This window comes from Lissotriton helveticus, chromosome 3_1 (genome assembly GCF_964261635.1).
Source record: "Lissotriton helveticus chromosome 3_1, aLisHel1.1, whole genome shotgun sequence".
Classification (NCBI taxonomy): domain Eukaryota; kingdom Metazoa; phylum Chordata; class Amphibia; order Caudata; family Salamandridae; genus Lissotriton; species Lissotriton helveticus.
This window is the reverse complement of record NC_136061.1, coordinates 473228263-473243559: the sequence shown is the minus strand read 5'-3', so window position 1 is coordinate 473243559 and position 15297 is coordinate 473228263.

Below are 15297 nucleotides of genomic sequence, written 5' to 3'. Positions count from 1 at the left end.
TTTTATTTTGTAGAAATCAACAATTTTGATATAAATTTTACTGTACATTAGAGAAGAACCAAGGAAGATAATCAAAAGATGAACAGACACATTGTATTACATTCGGCTGAAATCATCAAACATTCAAAAATTCAGTCATATCACATTCACAACACATTCAAACTTGACTCAAGCACACTACGTAAAAGAACCAGGTCTGCTTGAATTTGATGACAAATTGAAAATTTTTTTTGAAAATAGTACAAAACCAAAATATTTTTTACTACCAAACATTCATTCTAAGTTGATGCACGTGGTTAATGTACTCAAAAATTGTAAGGGGTTAACAAATCAAATGAACTCCTATACAAGGAAGCAGACCATAGGGATGTTAGGCCTACGCGTTTCAAATCTCCTTTAATTCAGCGGAGATTCTCATCAGGGCCTCAGGCGGCTAAAAAGAGAAAAGAGAAAACATACACATAGAATGATTTATAAACATAAGTGCAAACAGATATGGTATGACAAGTGCAACCATTGCATATACCTGATATTTTACATAGATGGGGGGAGAGAATGATGACCATGAATAATCAATAGGAATGGAAAGAAATAATGCACATTTGGAGTCTCAAAACTTAGTGGAACACACAGTCTAAGGCAACCAAGGACAATGAAAACTAGGACTGTGAATGCTATCAACAACTTTCGAAAGAACTATCCAATCCATGGAGTGGGGGGGGGGGTTTGGGTTTTTTTTGGGGGGGTTTTTTGGGCCACAGCGGGGATAACGCATTCCGGGATGACTTACCACGGATAATGCTATCCGGGAACCTGCGTGGGTCCGGGGGACCAGGGGAGCTTCTCTAGAATGAGACCGCCTGTAATTTAAACAGAAAACTCTAATGGAACCGTGGTGCTAGATTGATTGACTAGTGTGACTAGCAAATCGTAATAATATTGGCTTACCGCTCTGTAAGGATCAGGAAACACAGGCGGTAAAAAAGGGGGAGGAATGCCAAGATAACCAATCTGAAATTAGAATGAAGCAGTTCAAAAAGTGGCCCTGTGCAGGTGCGGTTTTAGCACACAACACACAGGTGAGTCAAAACCGGCAAAGGAAGAAGGGTAAAGGCAAATACCTTTCAAATTGGAATGGAAACGCCACGCTTGGACGAGAGGCGTCGACTTAAACGAGAACCGGAGACCCCATGGATTTAGGGGGACGGAGTGTGGAGTTGTCAATCCAACTGCTTGGGGGCCTGGAAAATTGAAAAATCAATAAAAACCATTAGAGCCAGAGGGTGGGCGGTGGGGTTGTAAAGTGGTAATTCAGGGAGGAGACCTCGGCGTGTCTCACCTAATGAAGCAGATTTTCGGCAAATAACACTTGGCTGAGGGAGGAGCATAAAGTCACCGGCACAGGCGGAATAATAGCATGTGCTGAAAAAGAAAAAGAAACGAGGGGTAAATAGCGATACAAAACCAAGCGCAAAAGGTCTACGCGTATGTCGAGGCAGTCTGGGGGGCTGGTGCCAGCTCTTACCGAGGAGACGAAGTCAAAGATTCAAACCGACGTGAGGGGTCCCGGCGGCGTCAAAGCGAGTACTAATCACTCGCGCAGGCGTCTTGGCCCGCTGGATGATGCGCTACCTTTTGTACACTGCGCAGACACTGCCTCTCAGCGAGGGGGCGGTCCTGCACGCCATGGTCGGTGCATGCACGGTAGAGAGACACTATCCGCGAGGAAAAGGCATATTGGGATAATTTACACCAAAAAGATCGAGGGGGAAGAAGATTTATGAAAAAAAGGAAAATATAACGAAATGGAGTGATAGGACTGCACGGTAGATCGGAGATGTTTCATCATAAATTGAAGGCTAGCACAGAAGCGAGGCTGGAAACCCTGGTGCTGGGAGGAAAAAGACTCAAGGATGCCAGACATGTTTTATCTGAACAGCAGTCATAATTTGAAAATTTAAGAGAGCTCATTAAGACCGGACACAGCCGTGTCAAATTTCACGATTAGCATCGCTTCCCTTTTGGATAGCTGGAGGCTCAAATCGCCTCCTTGCGGGTCTTTTTCAATCCTGGAAATAACTGTCCATTTGAACTCATTGAGTCCATGTTGCATTCTAGTCCAGTGGTTGACCAGCGGAGCATTGTCCACCTGTCTCTTCAGTCTCGACTTGTGTTGTGAAATGCGTTGGCGCACTTCTTGCTCAGTTTTGCAATGTAGAGGCAATCGCAAGGGCATTTTATGCCATACACAACGAATTTTGATTTACAATTGCTGAATACCTCGTGTTTCCAGGATATTCCCTTGTGCTGGAAAACGGAACCCTGTATTGTAGTTGCACAGCATAGACATGTGCCGCATTTGTGATGGCCTAGGATGGGTGCCAATCCCATCATTTGACGGAGAGATTGTTGGGTTTTAGTTGGCATGGCAGCCCTCACCAGGTGGTTAGCAACGCTGTTCTCTTTCTTAAACGCAAACAGGGGTGGATCTCTCAAACTTGCATCTAGATTCTTAACCAAATGCCAGTTCTGACTGATAATGCGCTTCAATTGGTTGGCATTAGGGCAAAAGGTCGTAACACAAACCTGGCGTCTCTGATCTGGTTTCTTCTTGCGCTCCAATAATGTTTCGCGGGGGGTCCACCTGGCTCTTTTCATACAGTCCTTAACCAATTTTTTTGGGTATCCTCTGTCACAGAGTTTGGAAACAAGTTTTTCCGCATGATGGAAAAAGTCGTTTACATCTGTACAATTTCTGCGTACACGCAGAAACTGCCCATAAGGCAAGTTTTCTCTTAAAGATCTTGGGTGGTTGCTCTGAAAGAGTAACGCCTTATTGCGGTCTGTTGATTTTATAAACAGAGTAGTAGCCAGCTTACCTTTTTTGGGAAACACTTCGACATCCAAAAAAGCAATTTTGGTTGCAGAGTAGGAAAGACTGAATTGGATGTCTAGTGTTCTAGTGTTGAGCCATTGGTGGAATAAGGTTAAGTTGTTAATTCCTCCGGTCCACACCATGAAAACATCGTCGATAAAACGATACCATTTGCTGATGTATTCGGCAAAGGGATTGTTGTGATGTATATATCTATCCTCATACATCGACATGAAGAGCACTGCTAATTCTGGGGCAAAGGGACACCCCATCGCCACTCCCTTTACTTGAAAATAGAATTCCTTGTTGAAACAGAAATAATTCTTCTTCAAAGCGAAGGAGGCCAAGTCAACCAAGAACTTAGTAGGGACTTGCGTGGGTCTCGGGCGAGAATCAAGAAAAAAGGAGAGCACCGCTACAGCCTCATCTTGAGGGATTTGCGTGTATAAGCTTGTCACGTCAAGAGTGTCTAGCAAATCTGTGCCCTCACAGAATGTTAGAGGTTCCAGTTTGTTTATAAAATCCGTGGTGTCCTGTAAGTATGACACCACTTGATTCATGAACTGTTTAAGAAAACAATCGACATACCTGGAAATTGGTTCCAAGAGAGAACCACATCCTGCCACGATGGGTCTTCCTGGTGGTTTACTTTGATTTTTATGCACTTTGGGTAGTGCATAAAACAAAGGTACCCTAGGGTGTTTAATCTTTAGGTACTCGCATTCCTTTTTCCCAACAAAGCCTTGATCGAAACCTTCCTGGATGATCACAAACAATTGGCCTTGTAGATCACTTGTAGGATCTTTATCAATTTTGCGGTAGCAACTGGTGTCATCAAGTTGCCTTCTTATCTCATTGGTGTAATCTACAGTATCCCATAATACGGTAGCACCGCCTTTATCGGCTTGCTTTATCACAATTGAGGAGTAATTTTTTAGGGACGCTAGAGCTGACATCTCTTCTCTTGTGGTGTTGAATTTTACGAACTTTTTTTCTTTCTCCATATTGGAAATTGCAGAGAGTACACTTTTAAAAAAAATTACCAGTTCTTTAGGAATCATATTGCCAGACGGACAGAATGTAGACTTATTACGTAAGCCTGTGATCTCAGTGGTTTGTGGTATAGGGTTCTCCAAGAAAAACATAGTAAGCCTAAGTTTTCTACAGAATTCTATAAATTCTGTTTTCATGCGCACAAAGTCTGTTCTTTTAGACGGGACAAAGGATAGTCCCTTGGACAGAATATCCTCTTCTGCTTTAGTCAGGGTTCTTTGTGAGAGATTAAAAATTGGGGAAATTTTCAGTTCTTGTAATGCTGACGTCTGGTTTTCATTTCCCACGGGGTGGTATATCTCACTCGGGCTCTGGGTCTCGTTTGGCCCCTGCCTAAAAAAGAATTCTGACCCTGTCCTTGATTTTGCTGATTGGAGTTCCAATTTCTGTTCCTATTTGTCGGATTGGAGTTACCACTACTGTCACTGTCGTTTCCTGAAGCGGAAGAAGTATCGCCGAAAGAGATGAAAGGCTTTCTAGATCTACCCTGATTGGCGGGTAAGAATCTTCTAGCTTCCTGTTTCGAATAAAAATCTGGCTGTAAATAAGGGTATATGTTATCCAACGAAAAGTTATTTTTGTCCTTTTCAAATTGGTTGGTTTTTTGTGTCACAGTGTAATCCTTAAACTCTTGGATTTCTTTTTCCACTTTTTCCAATAATAATTTAGCGTCTGATATTGTAGGGTTGGTACTGATCTCAGCTTCCAACTTCGCTATTTCTTCTAGTTCAATTCTAGAGAGTCTAACAGCTGTCTCCACAGTGAGGACCATAAGGTCCCTACTGCACTTTGTTTCAATAAAGGAAAAGCCTTTTTTGAAAATGGGATCCTCGGTGAAAATTACCGGGATATTTTTGATCTGCAGACCTCCTGGAATGGTCCCTTCTCTAAGATGTTGTAGAAGGAAGTGGCCATGCAGATCAGTTCTGATTTGCTTCTTTTTTAACCGCAAACCGCAAACTGGAACCTCTAACATTCTGTGAGGGCACAGATTTGCTAGTCACTCTTGACGTGACAAGCTTATACACGCAAATCCCTCAAGATGAGGCTGTAGCGGTGCTCTCCTTTTTTCTTGATTCTCGCCCGAGACCCACGCAAGTCCCTACTAAGTTCTTGGTTGACTTGGCCTCCTTCGCTTTGAAGAAGAATTATTTCTGTTTCAACAAGGAATTCTATTTTCAAGTAAAGGGAGTGGCGATGGGGTGTCCCTTTGCCCCAGAATTAGCAGTGCTCTTCATGTCAATGTATGAGGATAGATATATACATCACAACAATCCCTTTGCCGAATACATCAGCAAATGGTATCGTTTTATCGACGATGTTTTCATGGTGTGGACCGGAGGAATTAACAACTTAACCTTATTCCACCAATGGCTCAACACTAGAACACTAGACATCCAATTCAGTCTTTCCTACTCTGCAACCAAAATTGCTTTTTTGGATGTCGAAGTGTTTCCCAACAATGGTAAGCTGGCTACTACTCTGTTTATAAAATCAACAGACCGCAATAAGGCGTTACTCTTTCAGAGCAACCACCCAAGATCTTTAAGAGAAAACTTGCCTTATGGGCAGTTTCTGCGTGTACGCAGAAATTGTACAGATGTAAACGACTTTTTCCATCATGCGGAAAAACTTGTTTCCAAACTCTGTGACAGAGGATACCCAAAAAAATTGGTTAAGGACTGTATGAAAAGAGCCAGGTGGACCCCCCGCGAAACATTATTGGAGCGCAAGAAGAACCCAGATCAGAGACGCCAGGTTTGTGTTACGACCTTTTGCCCTAATGCCAACCAATTGAAGCGCATTATCGGTCAGAACTGGCATTTGGTTAAGAATCTAGATGCAAGTTTGAGAGATCCACCCCTGTTTGCGTTTAAGAAAGAGAACAGCGTTGCTAACCACCTGGTGAGGGCTGCCATGCCAACTAAAACCCAACCATCTCTCCGTCACAAGGGAATATCCTGGAAACACGAGGTATTCAGCAATTGTAAATCAAAATTCGTTGTGTATGGCATAAAATGCCCTTGCGATTGCCTCTACATTGGCAAAACTGAGCAAGAAGTGCGCCAACGCATTTCACAACACAAGTCGAGAGTGAAGAGACAGGTGGACAACGCTCCGCTGGTCAACCACTGGACTAGAATGCAACATGGACTCAATGAGTTCAAATGGACAGTTATTTCCAGGATTGAAAAAGACCCGCAAGGAGGCGATTTGAGCCTCCAGCTATCCAAAAGGGAAGCGATGCTAATCGTGAAATTTGACACGGCTGTGTCCGGTCTTAATGAGCTATCTGAAATTTTCAAATTATGACTTCTGTTCAAATAAAACATGTCTGGCATCCTTGAGTCTTTTTCCTCCCAGCACCAGGGTTTCCAGCCTCGCTTCTGTGCTAGCCTTCAATTTATGATGAAACATCTCCGATCTACTGTGCAGTCCTATCACTCCATTTCGTTATATTTTCCTTTTTTTCATAAATCTTCTTCCCCCTCGATCTTTTTGGTGTAAATTATCCCAATATGCCTTTTCCTCGCGGATAGTGTCTCTCTACCGCGCATGCACCGACCATGGCGTGCAGGACCGCCCCCTCGCTGAGAGGCAGTGTCTGCGCAGTGTACAAAAGGTAGCGCACCATCCAGCGGGCCAAGACGCCTGCGCGAGTGATTAGTACTCGCTTTGACGCCGCCGGGACCCCTCACGTCGGTTTGAATCTTTGACTTCGTCTCCTCGGTAAGAGCTGGCACCAGCCCCCCAGACTGCCTCGACATACGCGTAGACCTTTTGCGCTTGGTTTTGTATCGCTATTTACCCCTCGTTTCTTTTTCTTTTTCAGCACATGCTATTATTCCGCCTGTGCCGGTGACTTTATGCGCCTCCCTCAGCCAAGTGTTATTTGCCGAAAATCTGCTTCATTAGGTGAGACACGCCGAGGTCTCCTCCCTGAATTACCACTTTACAACCCCACCGCCCACCCTCTGGCTCTAATGGTTTTTATTGATTTTTCAATTTTCCAGGCCCCCAAGCAGTTGGATTGACAACTCCACACTCCGTCCCCCTAAATCCATGGGGTCTCCGGTTCTCGTTTAAGTCGACGCCTCTCGTCCAAGCGTGGCGTTTCCATTCCAATTTGAAAGGTATTTGCCTTTACCCTTCTTCCTTTGCCGGTTTTGACTCACCTGTGTGTTGTGTGCTAAAACCCCACCTGCACAGGGCCACTTTTTGAACTGCTTCATTCTAATTTCAGATTGGTCATCTTGGCATTCCTCCCCCTTTTTTACCGCCTGTGTTTCCTGATCCTTACAGAGCGGTAAGCCAATATTATTACGATTTGCTAGTCACACTAGTCAATCAATCTAGCACCACGGTTCCATTAGAATTTTCTGTTTAAATTACAGGCGGTCTCATTCTAGAGAAGCTCCCCTGGTCCCCCGGACCCACGCAGGTTCCCGGATAGCATTATCCGTGGTAAGTCATCCCGGAATGCGTTATCCCCGCTGTGGCCCAAAAAAAACCCCCCAAAAACCCCCAAACCCCCCCCCCTCCATGGATTGGATAGTTTTTTCGAAAGTTGTTGATAGCATTCACAGTCCTAGTTTTCATTGTCCTTGGTTGCCTTAGACTGTGTGTTTCACTAAGTTTTGAGACTCCAAATGTGCATTATTTCTTTCCATTACTATTGATTATTCATGGTCATCATTCTCTCCCCCCATCTATGTAAAATATCAGGTATATGCAATGGTTGCACTTGTCATACCATATCTGTTTGCACTTATGTTTATAAATCATTCTATGTGTATGTTTTCTCTTTTCTCTTTTTAGCCGCCTGAGGCCCTGATGAGAATCTCCGCTGAATTAAAGGAGATTTGAAACGCGTAGGGCTAACATCCCTATGGTCTGCTTCCTTGTATAGGAGTTCATTTGATTTGTTAACCCCTTACAATTTTTGAGTACATTAACCACGTGCATCAACTTAGAATGAATGTTTGGTAGTAAAAAATGTTTTGGTTTGTACTATTTTCAAAAAATTGTTTTCAATTTGTCATCAAATTCAAGCAGACCTGGTTCTTTTACGTAGTGTGCTTGAGTCAAGTTTGAATGTGTTGTGAATGTGATATGACTGAATTTTTGAATGTTTGATGATTTCAGCCGAATGTAATACAATGTGTCTGTTCATCTTTTGATTATCTTCCTTGGTTCTTCTCTAATGTACAGTAAAATTTATATCAAAATTGTTGATTTCTACAAAATAAAATTGCGACTAAACAGCAGTACCCTCTCTGGAATTAATTTTCTGTTTGTGGTTGATCAATGCTAGTATGAAATAAATATTATCAGCACTGGTATTTTCTTTTGTTACTTACTATATAGGCTCAGCCTTGCTGAATAGAGCCAGCCCTATTTTTGTTTCCTCGGGAAGATTAACAGCACTGGTAGTGCATAAGAGGCCGCCCAAGTGACGTCACCTAGGAGGGGGGATAAGAGTTTGAGAAGCAAAAATCTTCCAGAAAAATTAGCGCTAGCAGTAGAAAAACCACTGAATACTGCAACACTACATAGTGAAAAAGAAAAAGTTAAAGCTGTGTCTCCATCACAAATCCTGGAGCCTACTATTGTCTCAACCCGGGCCAAATCTACGACTAAAAAAGTTAAAATTACTCCCTCTCTACGCACATATTTTAAGGTTAAACAAACCCTCCCAAAAATATCAAAAGAGTTGAGCCCAAGGACGACGGATATTACTGTGCACCCACAAGAAATTTCACCAGAATTTATAATGGGTGAGGATGGATTAACAGCAGGTACCCCACATGGTGCCAACCACTTCAAAGATCGGCCAGAACCAGTACAAGACAGGGATATTGATAATGGTATGTGCACTCTCCCTGGGACTTTGGGAGAAAACAGAATGAGAGAACCAAAGGATGGAGTCAAAACTGCGGATCATCTAATGGAAACTTTAATTACAGACATGAGGTAGATTTTTGCGATACCTGAAAAAAAATCAACTCAGAATTCAAGGGGTTTGCAAGACTTTAGAGACTAAGATGAATACAATAATGGAAAGGGTCCGCACTGTTGATGACAATATGGAAGAGATGGATAAAAGGTTAACTACCAATGAAAAATATATGAGGGTCCTGCAAGCCAGCGAGAAGGAATTAAGAGGGAAAATTGAGTATTTAGAAAATCAGGCTAGACGGAACAATTTGAGGCTCTTGAATATTCCAGAAGGTCAAGAAGCTGGCGATATAACGTTTTTTTGTGATACATCTCTTGAAAGAATTCTTCCTGAGGATTGAAATTGATGTTCTTTGTGACGACAAAGGGTCCATAGACACCCCTTTGCGAAAAGTAAAAATAGGGTGAACCTAAGGAAGAAATTTCAGGCAACTTTAGGACTTATGCATTATAGGAGAAAATTTTAAGAGAGGTGATAAGTGTGGGATTCCATAAAAAGAATGACTGGTCATTTAAAATAAGAACGGATATCTCAAAGACGAATCAGGCCCTCAATGGCAGTTAGGCCAATACATGCAGGAACTAAAAACTCTGACAGCCAATGTACAGATGAAGTTTTTGGCATCGCTGAGGATTATGTGGAATAACCACATGTATAATTTGAAGGAACCAAAGGAGGTAGAATCATTGTTAAGTAGGATAAAGGCACACAAAGTGTTAACTGCCTATTGAGTAGGGACCTCAAAGAGGCAGGATTGACGTGCCAATGAATAAAGGGAGGGTTCTCTGCAGGAGGGTCAAGAAGGGCGTGGAGGGGATATGGGTTATGTATAATATATTGCACAAAGGTTGTGGGAGCATCATGGAAAAAAAAAATCAGGTCCGATTCATGAAAGCTACAGGAAGAAGAAAATTCATCATTTTAGAATATGGGAGTTAGTAGTCTCACATGGAACGTGAATGGCTTGAGAGTTAGAGCAAGCAGGCAAAGGGTTTTAGATTACCTCAGTAATAAAAAGTGTGACATAATAATCTTTCAAGAAACTCACCTTTTGAAAACCGAATGGGGAGATATAATGAAAACCCAACGTTGGGTAGATTCTTATATTTGTACTGAGCAAACATGTTGCATCAAGAGGTTAATTATTATCTTTAAAAGATCAGCGAAAGCCACCATAGAATCATATAGGACCGGTATAAAGGAAGGATGGGCTGTCGAGAACATCAGTATAAACAGTAGACCATTGGTAATAGCAGGGTATTATGGACCAAAGGTAGATGACCCCTCAGCTTTGCAGTCCCTTTATGCATATCTTCTGGATGCGTCTGGGCCCATTATCCTTGATGGCGATTTGAACATACTAATCAACACCAAATTAGATAGGAGCCCCCTCAAAAATTCTTACTCTATCAAAAATGAGGAGATGGCTTAAGAATTACCTAGATGATTTAGGTTTAATTGATATATGGAGAAGTAAGGGTGAAAAAGTCAATTTGTTTATGTTTAAGAGCAAACAACTGGGACACTATTTCCTAATTGATAAAGCACTAGTAGGTGAAGTAAAGGAGATTAGACATCTCCCTGAACATCTATTGGACCATTATGCAGTATTAATGGAGATTGAAATTCATAGTCAGCAACATCAGTCAAGGTGGACTCTCGATAAGACATTGCTTCTAGATGTTAAGGTAATAAAGGATCTTTGAGAAGAAACTACATCTTACTTCCACTTAAATTTGGAACAGACCTCCAGCCAGACCAGATGGGAGACTTATAAGGCGGTACTCAGGGGGAAGTTGATTAGCTTAGCAGCCTATAGAAATAAACTGAACAAACAGGAAGTAGAGATATTTAGAAAGAGAAATACATAGACTGGAAAAGAACATCAGAGAGGAAACATCAGCTGCTAAAGCGGAAATATTTACGGGTGAACTAATTAAGGCAAATAATAATCTAGTAAATATATTAGACACTTGAATTAAGAGAAAATGGGAGGCCAGTAAACTCGCCCACTATCAATATGGTGAGGGGTGCGGCAAGCTTTTAGCTTGAAAAACAAAAACTGATTTAAACTGCAATAAGATCCTGAACATTCAGGAGGTGAATAAAAGTCAACTTTTGACAGAAGAGCCAGAAATTAAAAGTGCCTTTTATGACTTTTTTTCAGATTTATACAACGAGGACGCGAATAATAGCGAGCTCCTAACTCAAGAGTATCTTAATCACTGGGTTAAGCAAACTTTGTCAGAAGAGCAAAGGGAAGAACTAAATGCAGAACTTACTGAGCTAGAAGTTAAAGAGGTAGTTAAAGGTCTAAAAAGCGCCAAGGTGGCTGGGCCTGACGCCTTGCCTAATGAGATATATAAGGTTTTGAAAGAGGAACTTGTGCCTGAACTCACTGGTTCATTTAATGATATATTTGTAAGAGGACAAGCACCTCCTAAATCCTGGAGTGAAGCTACTATCTGTATTATATTAAAACCAGGAAAAGACTCTAAATTCTGTCAATCCTACAGACCCATTTCAATGTTAAATAGCGAATATAAGATCTTTATGCAGCTATTAGCAGAAAGACTGGGGAAGTGGGCAGTACATCTAATTCACGAGGACCAGATAGGTTTTATAAGAGGCAGACAGATTCAGGAACTCACACATGAGTTAATAGGAGCAATAGACTTGGCGGATGAGGAAAAACTCCCACATATCGGTTATTACTTTTGACGCTGTCAAGGCCTTCAATAGGGTTAGTTGGAGTTTTCTACACAACACTCTGGAGGCTTACAATCTGGATAGCTAGTTTACAAAAGCAGTAAGAGCTATATATAGATCTCCAACTTCATGTGTCCTTATTAATGGGTCCCTGATGGAAAATATGTATATAGAAAGAGGTACCAGACATGGGTGCCCTCTGTCTCCTTTATTGTTTAACCTTTACATAGAGCCCCTGGCCAGTGCATTAAGATCAAACCCACTCATATCCCATTTTAGCTGTGGAAATTGAGTAAAAAAAGTTGCACTCTATGCTGATGATTTAATGTTTTTCACAAATAATTTGATCAGCTCCCTCCCTGGAATAACAGAAACATTGGCGCAGTTTGGTAACCTATCAGGCTATAAAATAAATCAACAAAAGACTGAGATTATGTGTTGGAATACACAGAGTGAAACCCCCCCTGGTAAAACATCAAATAAAGATATTTAGGGATTTTATTTGTGGGAGAGGTCTAGAACTGCTCAAAGTAATTTTAACAAAATTCAATCAGAGTAAAAAAAAAGCTGCTTAACGCATGGAGATGTCACCCTCTATCATTTCTAAGCCGGCCTAACTTGGTAAAGATGAGGATTTTACCAAAATTCACGTACTTGTTTAACTCAATACCATTAGAGTTTAAAAAAGATTGGATTAGTAAAATGCAGAGTGAAATCTGTATCTTTATTTGGGTTTCAAGCGGAACTAGAATTTTGTGGAAGAAGTTAAGGAGGAAACAGGAACATCTAGAAATAGCCAGCCCGGATTTGTTCCAATAGTCCAGGGCGTTCCATTTTAAAAACATAAGAGTATTATTTAAAAAATACAGCTCTTTCCCAATTTCAAAACAAATATTACATTTGATAGTGTTCTATTGATCAGTGACTGCATGTATAAGTGATTCTGTGGGTGAATGGACAGTTGTGAGTGTAGACTTAGGAACCAGACAGTGTGTATGTAGTAATTGGTTGTGCGTGTCAATGGTTTTAAATATGGTACTCTGTATATTACAGTGAGTGATCAAAAGTTATACTAGTGTGTGATGAGGTGTATCAGATTTTCACATGGATGATGTCATCAGTAATGTCATTTGAGATGTCATCAGTGATGTCACTGACCATTTCACGATTGATGTATTATGTGACATTATCAGCAGTGCATTGCGGGCGCGCGTTATAGTTAGCAGAACTAACTATAACGGAGGAATTTCTATAGTTTTAGACAATTGAAATGTCCAGCTAATTATAACACCCCTGAAACCTATGTTTTTTTAGTGAATTTCTAAGGTTTTTTAAATGCTAATTCCAAACTATAACGTGCCTGAAACTGACTGTTTTTTCAGTGAATTTCTAAGGTTTTTGAACTGCTAATTTCTAACTAAAATGTCCCTGAAACCTATGTTTTTTTCCAGTGAATTTCAAAGGTTTTTTAAATGCAAATTTTTAAGTATAAAAGGAGTTATCCCTATATTTTTGCGCTGAATTTTTACAGTTTTTGTAACTGTTTATTTGTAAATATACTTTTTATTAAACAATATTATATATTTTTCTGAAAATTGCAAAAAATACAAAATAAAAACTGAAATATTGTTTAATTCATTTGTTTTCATTTTTTATGTCAATATCGTTACATAATTTTACAATATTCAGTTTGCCTTTTTCTCAAAATATATTGAATTTCACTATAAATAGTGTTACTCATTACATAACAGCGAGCCAAACAAAAACAAGCAATGAGATTGTTTAGAAGAACCCAAATCTGTGTCAAAAATATTTTCAATATAGTCAACTATCTCTGCACAAGCCATAAAAGCAACTTCCTCAATAACATAGAATATAATACAAATCTCAAATATATAAAATGCTTCTTTCTAAGAGAATTTTGTTACTACAATATGAAAGAACCAAAACAATAATTCAATCAACAATTCTTTAAAATTTCCATATACTCTAAATGATGTTCTTTAAAATATATGCTATCAGAATATCCAAGAAACAGTGCGTAATTAATATAAATATATTTCCTCTAGGCCAAACGATATTCCTGAAATCCTTTATACTTAAATTGTCCAATAGTAATTGCATTAATACATTTTAACGTATTGCCAATAGGCCAAATTATGTTTTTAGAACTTTGGCTTTAAAAATATTAGGTATGAATTTGGTAATTTGTGAGGCAAACAATGTCTAAAAACCAAATGAGCATCATTACAATATGTCCACAATTCATTGCATTTTAAATAGATAGTTTCATGTCCAGATGTTATAGAAGGACCATCGTGGATACTGCTACAAAGTTCTTCCTGATATTGATAATTGACTTGCTACAAAATGTTAAATTAAAGTTTCCAATTTTCTTCCAACAGCTGTACAACGTTGCATCATTAAAATTATATACTGTTCAAATGTTTGTATAAATATTGTTGATAACATTTCTGATTTGCATTGGCTACACTCCATGTTTTGATTTGCTGCTTTAATTAGTTTGTTGAAAGACACAGTTTTACAGTCTGTTATTGTCGAATATATGAATCTGTCATTGTTTATGTTAGTGGTAGAAGTAAACGTACAATTTTCACATTCATGTTTACATTTTCCATTTATAACAAAGTCAATTTCTATTCCTTATTTTTCCAATACTGCAAGAATATATATTAGAAATTCCTGACCATCTTCTTGGACATTCTGCGTAAATTGCGTAGAACCTGAACATATATACAGAAGATTACGAATATCAGAAACACTTTGTATTTTACTTTTATCAGTTCTCAAATTTTCATGAATAGAATGCAACAAGGAACAAAATCTTTTTTCTCGCTTCTCCATAATTTGCTGTGGCAGACTTTCTAGAAAAAAAAACATTCACCACTACACTAGCTTAGCAGTTGATACCTAAATTATTTTCAAACTGATATCCTACAATCTCTTCAATATTGGCCTTTTTCTTTTTACTTGCAATCTCAACATTATCTTGATTTTATTCTTTCTCTTTGACTTCCCTTCAGATATTCTTATATCTTCTTTTTCAACCTACTACATGCTTTTCATATACAGGATATTCACCTAAATTGGGAGCATACAATCTTCTTCACTGATTATAGTCTCTTGCACAATTTACATCTGCACTAATCTTTCTCTCATCAAAATCAATCATATGAAATCAAGATAAAGTTCTGTCTCGGGACAAAGCAACATATGCTGTACCCTCTTTAAATATGGTACTTCCAATGTTTACCAAAGCACTGTCTACACTTAAACCTTGAGATTTATGAATAGTCACTGCATATGCCAGAGAAAGAGGAAACTGTTTTCTACGAACATACACATTTTTAACAAGGAAAACACGAACCAAACAACAACCAATTTGTTTTACTTCTTCAATTTGATCAAATTTGATTTTCAAAATTTCAATTCCAACACTATTTTGATCATTAACAAAATCAACAACTTTACCCATTGCTCCATTCACTAAACCTTTATCCACATCCAAATTACGCCGTAAAATTACCCGACAGTTTAGTTATAGATATAAATTATTTTCTAAACCAGCAGTTTTAGATATAGATTTAGATATAGATTTTTCTAAAATTGGATTTTTCTAAATAATCCAATTTTGTTTTAAATTTTTCCATCAAAATAATTGTGATTCCTTCATGCTCTA